The following is a 17,629-nucleotide window of genomic DNA, read 5'->3' as shown; positions in this document are numbered from 1 at the left end:
TTTATTTTATTTTAAATTTACATCCAAATTAGTAGGCATATAGTGCAAAAATGATTTCAGGAGTAGATTCCTTAATGCTCTTTACCCATTTAGTCCATCCCTCCTCCAACAACCCCTCCAGTAATGCTCAGTTTGTCTCCATATTTATGAGTCTCTTCTGTTTTGTCCCTCTCCCTGTTTTTATATTATTTTTATTTCCCTTCCCTTATGTTCATCTGTTTTGTCTCTTAAAGTCTGCATATGAGTGAAATCATATGATTTTTGTCTTTCTATGACTGACTTATTTCACTTAGCATAATACCCTCCAGCTCCATCCACGTAGTTGGCAAGATTTCATTCTTTATGACTGCTGAGTAATACTCCGTTGTGTGTATATATATATACCACATCTTCATTATCCATTCATCCATCGATGGACATTTGGGCTCTTTCCATACTTTGGCTATTATTGGTAGTGCTGCTATAAACATGGGGGTGCATGTGTACCTTCAAAACAGCACACCTGTATCCCATGGGTAAATGTCTAGTAGTGCAATTGCTGGGTCGTAGGGTAGTTCTATTTTTAGTTTTTTGAGGAACCTCCACACTGTTTTCCAGAGTGGCTGCACCAGCTTGCATTCCCACCAACAATACAAAAGAGATCCTCTTTCTCCGCATCCTCACCAACATCTGTTGTTGCCTGAGTTGTTAATGTTAGCCATTCTGACAGGTGTGAGGTGGTATCTCATTGTGGTTTTGATTTGTATTTCCCTGATGATGAGTGATGTTGAGAGGACTCACTGTTCTAATTTAATACATATTAAGGTGTCTGTTGCAATTCTTTCCAGAGACTGATGAGGCTAACATGTATCATTTTTGTGTTTTCCCTCTGCTCAGCTCCAGATCACTGAAGCCTCCTCAAAGAGAGCTTGTGAGCATGTCTGGTGCCTAGTTTTGGCAGCCTACACCTCTTAAACTCCTGACTCTGGTGGCCAGCAGAACTTTGGTTCACAGGTACCACAAGACTGTATCAAACAAAGAAGTGGTTCTGAACCAGCTATCTCACAGAGCTCAACATAGAGACAGTAGTCAAAAACCTTCATCCCCCAGTCATTCCCTAAAACAAGATTATTTGCATATAACAATAAAGAGTGCTTGAAAATAACAACCAGATTCCTCTAATCACTGTCATCATAACTCTGGGAAATGGAGCAGGAAGATGGGCCAATTGTGGATATTTCATCTGACTACCTTAGAAGCTTAGGATGATGAAATTGAACCACAAAACACAAACATTCTTTGAGGCCAGTTTTTCCTTCTCTTTTTCTCATCACCATATTCATGACCTGGCATACAGTAGTCAATAAATATTTGTTGAATGATTAAATGACTAAAATGTAAATACTATGTACACAGGATCATGATAGGAAGCTACGTTTCTCAGTGGAAAAGGTTAAACTTTGCTGGGTGAGGAAGAAAGAAAGCTCTTCTGGTAAGAGGCCAAGCAGAACACTAGGAGACCAGGAAAACCCACACACTCCACCAGAGTTGATGGCATAAGCAAGACTTGTAAACCCCTAGAGGCAGGAGTAATTTCCTTAAGAATGGGTGGACAAGAGAACTGGAGGGTTGACTCTTCCAGGTGGTTATACAAATACCATTAACCTAGTATATATTATTCCACATGCCAATGGCAGAAAACACTCTTCTCAAATGTACACAATTCATTTCACCAAGATGGACCATATTTTGGGATACAAAACAAAAATTAAAAGAATAGAAATTATATAAAGTATCATATCATAATAAAATTAAGCTAGAAATCAGTGAAAGTATCTTAAAAACTTTCAAATATTTAAAATAACTCAAGAAAAAAGATGAAGTCTTAAGGGAATATTTTTTTAAATAAAGAAAAATGAAAACACAACATGTCAAAATTTGTGGGGTATCCTTTAAGCACCACTTAGATGGAAATTTATAGTATTAAATTAACATGATAGAAATTAAGAAAGTTCTCAAATCAATTATCTAAATACATACCTTAAGAAACTACTGGGCAAAAAAAAAATTAATCCAAAAGCTTGCAGAATGAAACAAATTATAAAAATATGTGAGCAGAAATCAGTAAAAGTGAAAACATAAATGTAGAAAAGCAATGAAACTAAAAGCTGCTTTTTTAAAAAAAATTTAAAAATTGATAAAACTCTAGCCAGTCTGACAGGGGAAAAAGAGAGAAAAACACACTTTCAATATTAGAAATTAAAAACTGGACATATATACTGACTTCATAGATATTAACAGGATAAACAGGCCTTAAGTTCAATAAACTTAATAAATTCTATGGCCCTAAATTCAATAAATAAGACAAAATGTACTACTTCTTCAAAGACAAAAATTTATCAAAACTTACTAAAAAAATAATATGAATAGTTCTATATCTATTTTCTAATTGAATTTTCAGTTAAATATGTGCTTCTCTTCCTAAAGGAAAAAAAAAAAACACGAAAACTTCAGGTCCATATGAGTTCACTAACAAATTCTTCCAAGCATTCAAGAAAGAGACAATATATATTCTACATAATCCTTTCTAGAATATAGAAAACACCTCCCAATCTATTTTATAAGGCTAATATTACCCTAATCCCAAAACTGGACACAAAAATAACAAGAAGAAAAACAAAAGACCAAAATCCCACATGATCAGAGATGTAAAAATCTTCAATAAAGTGTTATTAGGAAATTGAATACAGAATATATACAAAGGATAATATATCACTGCCACGTAGGGCTCATGCCAGAATGCAAGACTGGCTCAATATCTGAAAATCAATCAATATAATTCACTATATTAACAGACTAACTGGAAAAACCATATGATCTTCTCAATTGTTACAGAAAAAGCATTAAAATTCAATATCCATTTATTGATGAAAACTCTAATCAAATGTAATTAAACCAAATCTTCTTAACCTGATAAATAGTATTCACAGAAGAAACCCTACAGCATAATCATGCTTAATGGTAAAGGAGGCAATATCTCCACCCACTCTTCAGCATCAGGAACAACCTTGTCCTGATAGTCACAACCAATGAATCAGGGGAGTGGGAGGAGAAGAGGAAGAAAAAAAAAAATCTCAATTCCCAGGCAACATGACATAGAAAATTCAAAAGAATCTACAAAATCAGTTTATAACTAATAGTTTAGCAAGTTCATCTTTATACATGATCAAAATACAAAAGTTGTCTGTATTCCTAAGTAAATCTGTGGCAGCAATGACAATCTGGACTTGAAATGATAAAAAAATAAAAAAATAAAATAAAAACACAGGCATTTCTAGTAGTCATTTCCACTGCATGCACATAAGCACACATACAGAAAAAAACACACAGGTACAAATCAAACAGAAAAAGTGCAGGATCTGTATGCTGAACACTGCAAAACACTGATAAAAGAAAATAAAGGTTTTTGTTTGTGGTTTTGTTTTTTTTTTTTAGTTCTAAATGAAGAGGCATATCATGTTTATGGATTACAATAGTCCATTTTTTTAAGACATTAATTATGCATGAGGCCCCTGTTTGGCTCAGTCAGTTAAGCGACTGACTCAGGTCATGATCTCAGGCTTGTGGGTTCAAGCCCTGCATCAGAGTCTGCACTGACAGCATGGAGCTTGGTTGGGATCCTCTCTCTCTTCCTCTCTCTCTGACCCACCCCTGATCACATTCTCTCTCAAAATAAATAAATAAATATTTTTTTAAAGATGTTAATTCTTCACCACACAATCTATAAATGTATCACAGCCTTAAACAAAATCTCAGTAAACTGTATTAGATATTGACAAGCTAATTCTAAAATTCATATGAAAACTCAAAGAAATTAGAGCGGCCCAAATAATCTGAACAATAACTAAGTACAAAGATTCAGACAATCCAGGTTTATAAAGAAGGATATATGTGAATCAATGGAACAGAAGACAGAGTCCAAATGTAATTAAGTGATTTTTTAAGGTTTTATTTATTTACTTTTGAGAGAGAGAGATAGCATGAGTGGAGGAGGGGTAGAGAGAGGGAGAGAGAGAATCCCAAGCAGGCTTCATACTCTGTTATTAGCCCAATGCTAATTAAGTAATTTTTGACAGAGATGCTAAAGCAACTCAATGGACAAAGGACTGTCTTCTCAATAAATGGTGCTGGGAAACCAGACATTCACATACAAAAAATAAAGTGACAGATACATTGCACTTTATACAAGTGGGTCATAGACCTAAACATAACACTTAAATTATAAAACTTCCAAAAGAAAACATAGAAGAAATTTGATACAATAACAAAAGCATAATCCATAAAAGAAAAAACTGAAAAACTGAACTCTGTCAAAATTATGTCATAGCTCTGGGAAATGTATCGTTAAAATAATGGCAAGACAATCTACAAACTAAAAGTAAATATTTTAAAAGCCTCATATATGACAAAGGACTTGCATCTAGAATATACAAAGAACTCTTAAAATTCAACAATAAAAAGCTAAAGCATACAATTTTGAAAATTGGGCAAAATATCTGAGTAAACACTTCACCAAATAAAATATAAAGTTGGCAAATAAGTATGTGACAAGAAGCTTATTTGACCATGTTGACAATATTTGTCATTAGGGAAACGAAAAATTAAGACCATAATGACATACCACTAAATACCTATTAGAAGGGCAAAACAAACAAGGACAATACCAAATATTTGCAATGATGCAGGACACCAGGAAATCTCATTCATCACTGGTGGAAATGCAAAATGAGACCGCCAATTTGGAAAACAGCTTGTTATAAAATAAAACCATACACTTATTAAAAAATCAAGCAATCCCACTCCTGGGTGTTTATCCAAGTGAATTGAAAGACTTTGCCCACCAAAATCCTGTATGCAAATGTTTATGGCAGCTTTTTTTCCTAATAGCTGGAACTATAAATAGGCAAGATACCCTTTCACTTGTAATGGATAAACAAACTGCAAAATAGTCATAAAATGTAATAATGCTCAGCAATTAATAGTAATGGGCTACTGATGCACTTAAGAATATGGATGAATCTTGGGGTGCCTGGGTGGCTCAATCAGTTAAGCGTCAGACTCTTGGTTTTGGCTCAGGTCATGATCTCATGGTTCACGAGTTTGAGCCCCACGTTGCCGCGCTCTGTGCTGACAGCTGCAGAGCCTCCTTGGGATTCTCTGTCTCCCTCTCTCTCTCTGCCCCTCCTGGTTCACGGTCTATCTTTTTCTCTCTGTCAAAATAAATAAATAAACATTTTAAAAAAGGATGAACTTTAAATGCATTTTGCTAAGTGAAAGAAGCCAGACCCAAAAGGCACCTCGCCTTCATCATCTATTTGAATATCACTGGGAGGGGGTCTGGGAACTTGAATTTTCTAGCCAGTTTTCAGGTGATGATGATCCTTCTGATTTTAGGCCACATGTGAATAGCTCTGTTCAAGTATGTATCTGCCCCAGACTTTACTAGTCAACAGTCCCCACAGACAGATCTATAAGCGGAAGGAACCAGATTGCAACAAAAGGAAAAAACAAAGGTGCATGGGAGTAGGGGATGTAACTGCAAAAAGGTAACATTGTTAACCACTTCTTTTACAATATATTTTATCTTTTGGCTTACTTAACTATATCTGTGAATAGACCAGGAGTATGGAAAAAAATGTTTTCTTCAGTTTTACATCGTCATGGCTTAGTACAATTATAATCAAGTCGTAGAAACTAAATATCTATGTTAACCTGTGAATAAAATCACAAAATTAGAGACCTCTTTGTTTACTACTTTGTAACCTTGGGAAACATACCCCACTTCTCTCTTTATCCAACCATAAAATGTGAATAATAACAGTAATAAGGTTAAAAAGAGTTAATACATGTAAATTGCAAAGAATAGTGCCTGACTCTTAGCAAGTACTAAATAAATGTTAGTTGTTGTTATTTCACTGTGTAGAATAGCATAAAATGTGGTTGTGTGTCAGTACATGCCTAATTACCTTGGAAGGAAAAACCTATCTACTACTTTGTTGCTAGGGAAATACAAATTTCAGCAACAGCCTGATAGAATAAAACACTTTCAGTGGTGTATGGACTGGTATTCTTAACTTCCATGCTACTAGAAGTAATTGTAATTGATAATTTTTTCTCCTCCTAAAGTCTCTATTTTTGAAATGATATACAAACACAACATTTTTAAAATCCTTTTCTTTCTCTTTATTTTAGCAATCAAAATCTCCTCAAATAAGTGTAAAAGGCATAATAGTGTTTCATTAACCTCATGTATGGAAAAAGACAGAGTTATTTTATCTCCGTTGGAAGTTACACAGCTTAAAATATAGTTTACAGCTATAATCTACTTATCCAAATATAAGCACAACATGAAAAGCATTTTATTAAAGTGGTAAAACGTATCAAGTCCTATTACACTCATTTTTTTATTAGAAATAATAGGACATCCCAAATATACAGCAGATTAGCAAGAGGATTATTCTTAAGTAATTACATTCAATTCTGTAGCTATTAGCATAGATTTTATTGGCATAATCCAAACCACACTACCCTGGCACTCTACAGTATAATAGCCACCAGCCACATCTGGCTACTTAAATTAAAATTAAATTAAATACAAAATTTAGTTCCCTAATCACACAAACCATAATTCAAGTGCTCAATAACAGAGCAGAAATAGAACATTCCATCACCATGGAAAGTTCTATTGCAGAGTGCAATTATTGCATTAGCCAGTTGTCAACCAGAAATATTGGGTTTTATCTCTGTGCTCTTTTGAGGACTGTTTTAGAGTGATTAGTATTTTTTTTTCTATAATGCTTTCTATCTTTATAGATGACACAGTTGATGAACTGAAAAGTTTCCTTGTGGGGTCCATGAGTAGCTCTGAATGTGCAGAAAGCTGGTCACAACAGACAGCTTCAGTTCACTGTAGGCCCCTGGGGTAGAACTCAATTAAAAATAACTTTGCACCTGCTCATTTGCTGAACACAACTAAATGAGGGAAATGTGCTTCTGCACCATTCCCAGAGTCCACTCACCCAGACAGTCACTCTCTCCCCTCTACCTACACCATGCACCTGGTCTGCTTTCCCTAAAAAGGTATGGGAGACAAACTGTGCCACGTTGTTGAAATGTCAAATCTTTGAATTTTACAGGATGCTTCTTCAACTCAGCCAGTATCTTTTTCAGGAAATTAAAACACCAACTTAGTAAGTTTCAGCTCATTTTCAGAAATGACCTACCTTGATCAGGCCCCAGGTACTATAGTATGTTGAGGACACAGGACTGGATGAGGCTGTGGACATTTTGCAATTGAAACACAAACCTGGATCAGAAAAGGTGGGGATTTTGAACTGCCAGAATGTAACATGAGCGTATGAGATAAGAGAGGGAAGGATTAATGGCAAAGTGGTTTCTAAAGGGCCATGAAAAGCCACCAAGGCAAACTTCCCACAGGGCCAAGGCAGCAGCAATCAGGCTTGTCGGCAAGCTTCTACACTGGGCTTTCCTCTACAGTGAGCAACACAATAAAGTGGTGTGTGGATGGATGGATCTGAGGGTGATGTTCAGTATGACAACTGGAGAAACCATCAGGTTACAATAGTCTATCTGAAATACAGGTACTGGCTCTGCAGCTGCTTCATTACTCTGCTGCAAGACCCTGAGGCATCCAGTTCAGCCTCTGGAATACCCTGGAACTCTGACACACAATGCATTAATGAGAAGCAGGTGGTCAGTTAGGTGGCATCTCCTTGTCCTATGTTCCATACAAGTCTTTCTGGATGTATGGATAAAAATGGAGATTCTTTTAAAATATATGTAAAGACAGGAAACAAATATGCATTGCTCAGAGGTGAGCACACAGCAGCACTGACCAAATGATACCCTCACTCTCCCAGAATAGCATCCCAAACCTAGGACTTTACCCAGGCTTTCAAGAAAGCTGATTTCATGATGTCCAATAAAGTCAAAGCCCTCATGTGCACAGGACTACTTCAGGAACAATCTCAAGGGAGGTGAAGTTGGAGGCTGCTTAGCTGAGTGTGGATTCAGGATATGAGTAGTTTCTTACAGGGCTCAAATACATACTGGAGTCTTGATCTGATAATCCGCAGGTCTTTATTATTTAAGAGATACAGTCTGACTTTGAACCTCTTACATAGACACCTGTCATAATGCCCTAGGACCCAGAGAGCCCGTTTGTTCATCTCTTAAGAGAATATTCATGTTTCACTTCATTTACTTGACTTCCTGTTCACCATGGGAAAGACTCTTTTGCTTTTAATATTTTTTTTCAATATTTATTTATTTATTTATTTAGAGAAGGGGGCAGAAAGAGAGAGAGAATCCTAAGCAAGCTCAGTGCTGTCAGTGAAGAGCCCAACATGGGAATCAATCTCACAAACCATGAGATCATGATCTCAGCCGAAATCCAGAGTCAGACGCTTAACCAACTGAGCCACCTATGCGCCCCTCACCATGGGAAAGACTCTTGATCCAGTCTCTAAGGAACTCCCTGACTTGCTATCCATTTGGGGACAGATTGCTGCCTGCTTTCTGATTCCACTGGAGAAATGAATTGATACACCTGGAGTTATTCAGCAATACTTTGGACAAACACAGTCCTACTTACAAATGCTTATTTAATGTGAGTAACAATTAAAGACATTTGCCCTCCCTAAAGAGAGAGATTTTATTCCTGTCATTGTGTTTTGATTGTATACCAATCAGGGACGCATAAGAAATGTGAGGGGTGCAGAGCCTGCCCCCTGCTTCAGCTGCAGGCTAACCCTCTGGGTATCCTTAGCAGATCTCCCAGCCCACCTGGCCGGTAGTAGGGGCATATATTTCTGCTTGTGTGAACACCCTGAGGAACATAGCCTATTTTAACCGTGGCCATCTGATAATGAATGTTCTGCCGTAATAATAAAATAATGAGACATAAAAAAAGAGAAAAAAAGTGCTCAATAATGAAAAGGAAGCAATAGCAAAGTCTTCCTTTATCTTTGAGATAATAACCTCACAGCAAGTCCATCATTCTCCCAACATTTCTGTCCTCCTGTCCCTCATGAGGAATGTGTTCTCATTCTCCTTAGTTTATACAGAGCCCCAGGCAGCAGATCTTCAGCTTGTCTGCACACTTAAAAGAACCCCCTTTCCACACATCCTTGTCTCTCTTGAAAACCCCCACTGAAAACCCCACCTAATAGACTAATTGGCTTGAGTGAGTCAGGAAAGGGGAGGGTTCTCACTACCTGGGTGTTCTGCATGGAACCTTCCTGTTAAAATATGGGTTACACACCCAGAAATTCTGAGGGACATTGGAGCTTCTTTTTTCAGATTTCTCTGTTTATTCCTGAATGATCCTTGTGGTATGCAAAATAACAGTCCCCAAAGATGTCTAAGTACTAATGCCTGGAATCCATGACTATTTTAACTTACATGGAAAGGAATTTTATAGCTATGGTTAAGGATCTTGGGATAATTATTCTGGATTATCTAGGGAGCCAAATCTAATCACAAAAGTCCTTATAAATTACAGAAAGAAGTGGGGGAGTCCAGATCAGAGGAGGAGATGTGATCAAAACATGAGTTGGAGTGATTTGGGACCATAAACCTAGGAATGTGAGTAACCTTTAGACCCTGGAAAAGACAAAGAATGTATTCTTTCCTAGAGCCTCCAGAAGGAAGGCAGGCCCAACAATACCTTCATTTTAGGGCTTCTGACCTCCAGAATTAATAGATTCATCTTCTTTTAAGCCACTATTTGTGTGGCAATTTGTTACAGCAGCAATAGGAAGCTAATATGAGATTAGAAATGTTTGGTTTGGGTACATAGCGATATTATGAATAATAAGAATCTATATAAACTGCTTATTCATTGTGTCCATTTGCCACACACTGAAACTATCATACAAATCATTAAATATTTAGTATATAGACCTTATTTTGTTTCTTTTTTAATTATAATACTAAACTTTGCATGGATAAGTCACAAGGCTTGATGATACAGCAAAGCTGTACATGATACTGAATTGAGAGCCAGAAGATCCTGATTCTAGTGCCGTCACTGTCACTTAAGTGTGACCTGTGACATTTCTGAGCCTTCTAGTTTTAACAGTTCTTAACTAAAATTAAATTTTTAATTCAGTCTGAGTAGAGAGTGAAAAAGAAAAAAAAAAGCAGAAACAAAAAGAGCCCTCAGCTTTGTTGCTTGTGGTTCATACCAAGAGGTAATCAAATAAAAACTTTTGTTTTCATTAAAAAAAAATTAGTATCAAAGAATTCTTTTTTTAAATTGAATTTTAGTTAACTTATACAGCAGTATTGGTTTCAGGAGTAGAATTCAGTGATTTATCAATTACATACACCACCGAGTGTTCATTACAGGTACCCTCCTTAGTACCCATCACCCATCTAGTCCATTTCCCACCCACCTCCCTCCATCAACCCTCAGTTTGTTCTCTATGGTTAAAAGTCCCTTGTGGTTTGTTTCCCTCTCTTCTCTTTTTCTCTTCCTTCCCATATATTCATCTGTTTCTTAAATTCCACCTATTAGTGAAATCATGTGGTATTTTCTTTCTCTGATTGACATATTTTGCTTAGCATAATACATTCTAGCTCCATCCATGTCATTGCAAGTGGCAAGATTTCTTTCTTTTGGATGGATGAGTAATATTCCATTGTACATACATACCACATCTTTTTTGTCCATTCATCAGTCGATGGACATTTGGGTTGTGTCCATAGTTTGGCTCTTGTTGATAATGGTGCTATAAACACTGAGGAGCATTTAACCCTTAGAATCATTATTTTTGCATCCTTTGGGTAAATACCTAGTACTGCAATTGTGGGATCATAGGGTAGTTTTATTTTTAACTTTTGGAGGAACCTCCACCACATGTTTTCCAAAGTGGCTTCACCAGTTTGCATTCCCACCAACAGCACAAGAGGGTTCCCCTTTCTCTACATCCTCACCAACACCTGTTGTTTCTTGTGTTGTTAATTTTAGCCATTCTGACAGTGTGAAGAGGCACTTAATTGTGGTTTTGATTTGTATTTCCCTGACGACGAGTGATGTTGAGCTTCTTTTCATGTGTCTGTTAGCCATCTGGATGTCTCCTTTGGAAATGTGTCTATTCATGTTTTCTACCCATTTCTTCACTGGATTATTTGTTTTTTGGGTGTTGAGTTTGGTAAGTTCTTTATAAATTTTGGATACTAACTTTTTATGAGATATATCATTTGCAAATATCTTCTCACATTCTGTAGGCTGCCTTTTAGTTTTGTGGATTGTTTTCTTTGCTGTGCAGAAGGTTTTTTTCTTGATGAAGCCCCAATAGATCATGTTTGCTTTTGTTCTCTTTGCCTTCTTTGATGTGTTTCATTCTTCTGCATTCATTGTCTAGTTTTCTCAGCATCATTTATTGAAGAGACTGCCTTTTTTCCATTAGATATTCTTTCCTTTTTTATTGAAGATAAGTTGACCATATTGTTGTGGGTCCATTTCTGGGTTTTCTATTCTGTTCCATTGATCTATGTATCTATTTTTGTGCCAGTACCATACTGTCTTGATGACTACAGCATTGTAATATAGCTTGGAATCTGGAATCATGATGCTTCCAGTTTTGTTTTTCTTTTTCAGAATTGCTTTGGCTATTCAGGATATTTTGCAGTTCCAAACAAATTTTAGGATTGTTTGTTCTAGCTCTGTGAAGCAATTTTGTTTGTAAATACCAAATTGCAATTATGGTCACTGGGGAAAATAAAAGTACATGTAGCATCGTGTACTGATAAAAGCATACTAGTGAAACCTCAGGACGCACTATCAGAACCAGTAAGGCAGAGAAGTACAAGGGAACCTCAATGCTGCCTTATTTGCAAACTCTTCACACCTCAAATATGCTCTTAAAATCTCTGCCGAAGAGAATTAGAAATATGTGAATTTTCCCTATTAAAGAAAAAAAAAGGAAAGAAGGAAGGAAGGAAGGAAGGAAGGAAGGAAGGAAGGAAAAAGAAAAGCTTTATTTTGAGTCCTCCATTCCTCTCTCACTACACTTAATTCACCCAAGGCAAAAAATAGTGATCTAATTCATTACATCCTGGACAATGGCTGTAAACAGAGGTGAAGGTGCCAGACCAACATCAGCAATTGCTCTCAGTACAGCATCTAACCCCTAAGTCCATATGTACCTGACAGCTGAACTTAACCCTTGGAAATTACAGTATCAAAATCTGACAGATCCATCACTGTCTTTCATCTCCCTGGCCACGATAATTGCTGGAAGGACTCAAGTTGGCCCTATTAAAAGTGCCCCTAGGATTTCTAAATGGAAGCCAGGAAACATGTACATCCTTTCCTCTTTGGCAGTGACTTGTAAGGAAGTTAACACAAATGTGTAAGCACCATGCCTCACTTTCAAGGAAAATGCAGAAGGAGATGATCCAGTCAAGAGGTATGGAGCTCCTGCTTTCAGTTACCCATCAACTAAAACCCTGCATTTTCTGCATCCACAGTCAATAAATCTGCTTTTTGACAGGCTACATTCTGTCTTCACCACCTGTACAATTCGAAAGATTTAAGCTATTACTGAATCAGCCCCAGTGAATGAAACACATCAAGATTATAAGGCATCGGTATAGTATTCCTCTTCACCGAGTTTTTTGTTTTGTTTTGTTTTTTTGTTTGTTTGCTTTGTTTTGCCTGTAGTGGCAATAATGCGATACACACCGCCTGGCAAACAGCTCCCAGGGCCTGTGACTTTGGACCAAATAACTCATCATAAAGATCAGCTGTGGGATCAGGTCGATAATAACCTATTGAGCCCACCAACACTAGGGTACAATGATGTCCTCAAGAGCCTGCCTCAATTGGGGTCAAAGATTCACATGTTATTTGCCTTGCTCTGCTGATTATATTCTGTATATTCACTTTTACTGGAGACCAGGAAGATACAAGTGGTTTATCTGGAACAAGATTCAGGTATTACCAACCTCCTTAGAAAAAAATATTATAATAATCTATTAATTTATCTAATAGCAACACATTTCATTATGCTTTTTCTAGAAGACTGGGAATTTAGTATGCAATTATTTTTTTCTCCATATCCCTCACTTTTCCATGTCTCTGTCAATAAAATAGACAGGGTTAGAATTGGAGATAATTTCTAATATTTCAAAGAAAGCCTTAATGTAAAGGTATGGGAAAATTTCCAACCTAGGTGTTCCTTTTGCAAGAAATAGATTTACAACTGAGGACATGCCATCTAAAGATATTTTAGACAGAAAGGCTGTGACATATCTTGGGTTATTTTAATGCCTCTCTATCTGAACCACAAAGATAGAACCAGAGGAGTTGTAGTGGTCTGTTCTTAGTAGACTTGTCACCAAAGAAAAGACAAAGTTCACCATCACATAAACCCACGACTGAAGAGCTACTTACTGGGACTTATCTTGACTTAGCTTTTAGAATGCTTAGAGTCTGTATGTTTGGAAAGTTCCCAGATGTACTTCTAGAATGAAGCAATAAATGAAGCTACTTAAATGACTAGGAAACTGGTGTTGATTAAAGGATTGTATAGACATGCTGGCACAAGTTCAGAAGTAATTCAGATTACTTCTTTGTACTTCTTCACTATCCCACTGCTACTCATTCTGACTCAGGAGAAGGGGGTTAAAGGGGAAGTCAGAGCCCATCCTTGTGCTTCTCTCTTCTCCCCTGGGAACCTGCCATGCTGGACCATCAGGGTGTGCACTCAGGGAATTCTTATTTGAATGTGCACTTTCTGCTTCATGCTTCATACAGATTTAGCAGCTCCAATATTAGACAAATGAGGCTGGGCAGAGCCTTAGCACACAACATAGCTGGCATTCAACAGCTCAACTGTAAAGGAAGATGCATTTTGTCCACTCCAATAAACAAAGTGGCACACCAATGGCAGTAGGCTAGGGCTAGGCAAGAGGAAAATGCCAGGAACAGAAATGCAGGCTCTTTTAGTAACCTAGTCCTTAAAGAAATGACTTTTCCTATTACTTTATTTCTCATTTTTAGGGACTGCTTTCAATTTGGAAGAAAAGGACCCAGAGGAGCTGGGAAAGTGGCACAGCACAAAGCAAATAAACATCACCTTAGCCAGTGAGTCATGGCCTCTACTGCTGTGGCTCACCTGACTAGGATCTGAGACTTCCCACAGATCTCCCTTTGCAATTCATGATGTAAAAAAAATACATACCTTAGAAAGTATGAGCTAGAATCCCATAAGATTCCAGGATTTCTTTCAGCTTCTTACAATATGGGTACAGGCAGATTTGACCTTCCCTCTCCTGGGTCACTGGGGGACCAACCCTCTTCTGCACTTACTACTCTATAGACATAAATGCAGGCTACATTCAATTTAAGGTGATTTATTATTTCCTTGTAAATGATAGAGATTAGTTTTAAAAGAAAAATTCTAATGGATTCCAGATTTTCCCTTGGTGACCTTATTTTGCAGTTCATTATGTGAAAAGGAAACATATCACCCATCATTGCATTTGCAATGATATCTCAGTAACACTACCCCACTTCATAAAAGTGTTGTGAGAAACTGATAAAATATAAAGTGCTTTGCAATTATTTATGTTTCCTGGAGCTATAAGTTGTCCAACTTAAAAATAAGGAATGACATGTTTGGGCCAAATATTATTAGGCAGTGCATTGACTTAATATCCATCTAATGAAGGAAAAAAATAGGATCCTAATCCCTGAGTAAGGACCACTGAGAAGCAGCCTCCTGTTAGGGGCAAGAGCTTCAAGATACTTGGCTGCATTATTAGTAGGAAACAAAACACAATGTGGCAACACTAAAATGTTAAAACTTGGCCCAGTTGCTTGTTCCTGAACCATCTGTGGTTCCGCAGTGTTCTCTCCAATAGGAGGAATGATCCTTATGTTAGAATGAGGTTTCCAAATACCTTGGAATGCATCTGTAGTACTCCATTTCCTTTTGGACAAGAACAGGGGATGGGGATATTCTTGTCACCCAGCCTGAAGAAATTGATAAACTAAGGGAAGAAAACACTGAGGGCTGAGTTTATGAAGCTGGCTCCAGGAACCAATTGATTCTGTTTTTGTACATTTAGAAATAATATGGAAGACCGGCTTTGAAACATGATTCATACCAAAAGAATATTTAAAGGTTTAAAACCTGTGCTAACAAGTTGTTTATAGTTTAAGCTGCCCCTCCTGTTAACAACATGAGATAATTTCACAGTTTCTTTAGATCACTACACAAAATACAGACTAAAGTGGATTTAATAGTCCAGTGAATTGACAATTAACAAAAAATATGCAATTTTCTAACATATGAAATTTTAGGCAAAGTTTTTGTTTTGTTTTGTTTTGTTTTGTTTTGTTTTGTTTTGTTTTTCTATGGACTTGAAATTACTGTAAGACATGTGACCAACAATATTAACCCCAGCAGTGTAAGTGAGAAAGACATTTATATTCAACGTCATGAGGAAATTTGGGGGAAAATAGTATGTATTTCTTGATATCCCTTCCCTCTGTGACTTGTTACAGTCAAGTTTGTGTCTAATTTAGGATCTGAACTGAGGGGAGAAGACTTCTATGATGTATTCTTAAAGTAAATGACCAATGTGTTAACCCATAAAATATCAATCAGAATATGTCATGATCTTTGAAATTTTGGCTGGCACCTAAATAAATACATTATTAAACCAAGGAAGAGATTTTGTAAAACAATTTTTCTGTAAGCCCACTTTCTTCTCAGACCCTTAGATTCAGTCTGTTTCATGTGCCCATATGTGTACTTGGGCACAGATGATATGAAGAATTATGAGTGGTGAGTATTTTTATAAGTAGGTATCATCATAAGTCGTCAAAATAGGCACAAAATGGAATTATTTCTGGAAAAATAGCCAATAGAAAGGGTTGAAAATTAAGTAGGAAATTCACTCCACTCAGCAGAGAACTGTATTTATACAAGCTGTTCCTCCTGGTGCTATAGTCAGGCTGAGCTGAAGCAGTTTACCAAACTCTTATCATTTGATCAAAGAATTAATTAATTTTTATTTTAAGAACAATAATACTTGGTTAATTATTCCTCTAAATATAAAAAATGATCTATTTTTTTAAAAGACATAGTAGATAGTAGAGGGAAACAGAGGTAGCATGCCTAAAGGTGGTGGCAGCAACACCCATGGGTCTATCTTAATCCATTCAGGCTGTTACAACAGAAAATCATAAACTGAATGGCTTATAAATAGTACACATTAATATCTCACAGTTCTGGAGTCAAGGAATTCTAAAATCAAGGCACTGGAAGACTCAGCGTCTGCTGAGAGCCTGCTTCCTGGTTCATAGACCGCCATCTTTTCATTATGACCTCACATGTTGGAAGAAGCCAGCTAGCTTTCTGGAATCTCCTTTATAAGGTCACAAATCTCCTTTATGTTGGTTTTTTTTTTATGACCTACTAGTGCTCAAAGACCTCACTTCCAAATACCATCACACTGAGGATTAGGATTTATCATAAAAAATTTTGCTTGGACACAAGCATTCAGTCTATAGCAGGATCCTCATCCTGCTGTGCTTGAAGGCCTGGAGCACCCTTGAAGGACTGACACAGGGCACATCTCTGATTCAGTGCCACCTGTTCTCTGTTCCTAGGCAAAGTCTGTAAAAACTCTGTCAAAGATAACCAAGCATGGCTATGATTTTTGTCTAAATTTACACATTTACCACTGTCATTTTCAGCCTCCAATTGTGTGCCCCTTTCCTTCATTAGGGTGACCCCAGTATTCAGAATATTGAGCCTTCTAAGTAACTTAAGCTCTTCCTTTTATGGAAATAAATAGGAAGGCATCTGATAATAGCTATTTATATGTATTGCTTGATTACTTCATTACAATTTAGATTAGATTAGGTACAAATGTTAAAAAAGCATTTAGATTTGGGGGCTATTTCTCTCTCAACTGTGGAATAAGATTTTGTCATCACTGGTTAAAGGGGTGTCAATTATTTATAAGAAAATAATATGTTCAAATGTTCAAATATGTTGAAGAGCACAAAAATTCTTTCCTTATTATCCAAGTAGAACTAAAAATAAATCTTTAAAAGATAATAGAAAATTATGATTTTTTTAAGCTTCTTCTCCAAAAATTCTTCTGTTTTCCTACTGAGGGTGAGTGAGAGATAGGCTCTTGGGTATGTAGTATCAGGAGCTACATGGAGTAGGGAAGTTTGGGAACCAACAAGTTGACCTGTCCATGTGTGTGACAGTATCTTTATAGATCCAATCCTACCCTCCCTTTATGCCAAGATTTCTAAATGATGTTCTTTCTGATACATTTTAACAGTTTGTTTTATGTCTTGGAACTCATTCATCAATTCACTCATTCATTCAGTGGATGTCAGTTAAGTGTCCATCATATGCCAGACAGTATTCTGGGTACTTGTGAAACATCACTGAATAAAACAAATGAAAACCATTTCTACCTTCATGAAGGTTATATTTTAGCATAGAATAGGCAGACAGTAATAGCAAATAGAGTATATTAGTAGACAAGGGCTAAGGAAAAATGTAGGCAGTGTAATGTGTTCAGGGTT

At 36.8% G+C, this 17,629-nt stretch overlaps 1 long non-coding RNA gene across 3 annotated transcripts in view; it reads right to left on the bottom strand.

Annotated features, from left to right (window-relative positions):
• LOC106967821 (uncharacterized) overlaps nt 1-16,468 on the bottom strand; it is a 49,043-nt gene extending 32,575 nt beyond the window's left edge. Inside the window, exon 1 of one of the 3 annotated variants that reach the window (XR_008299023.1) lies at nt 16,306-16,468. This is a non-coding gene — a long non-coding RNA (uncharacterized LOC106967821). The remainder of the gene's footprint in view (nt 1-16,305) is intronic. The other 2 variants (XR_008299022.1, XR_008299024.1) reach the window with 2 other exon arrangements.
• Between the last annotated feature and the right edge of the window lie 1,161 nt (nt 16,469-17,629).

Source organism: Acinonyx jubatus, chromosome B3, assembly GCF_027475565.1.
Source record: "Acinonyx jubatus isolate Ajub_Pintada_27869175 chromosome B3, VMU_Ajub_asm_v1.0, whole genome shotgun sequence".
NCBI classification, from domain to species: domain Eukaryota; kingdom Metazoa; phylum Chordata; class Mammalia; order Carnivora; family Felidae; genus Acinonyx; species Acinonyx jubatus.
The sequence above is the reverse complement of the archived record's forward strand: the minus strand, read 5'-3'. Positions and strand labels throughout refer to the sequence as shown.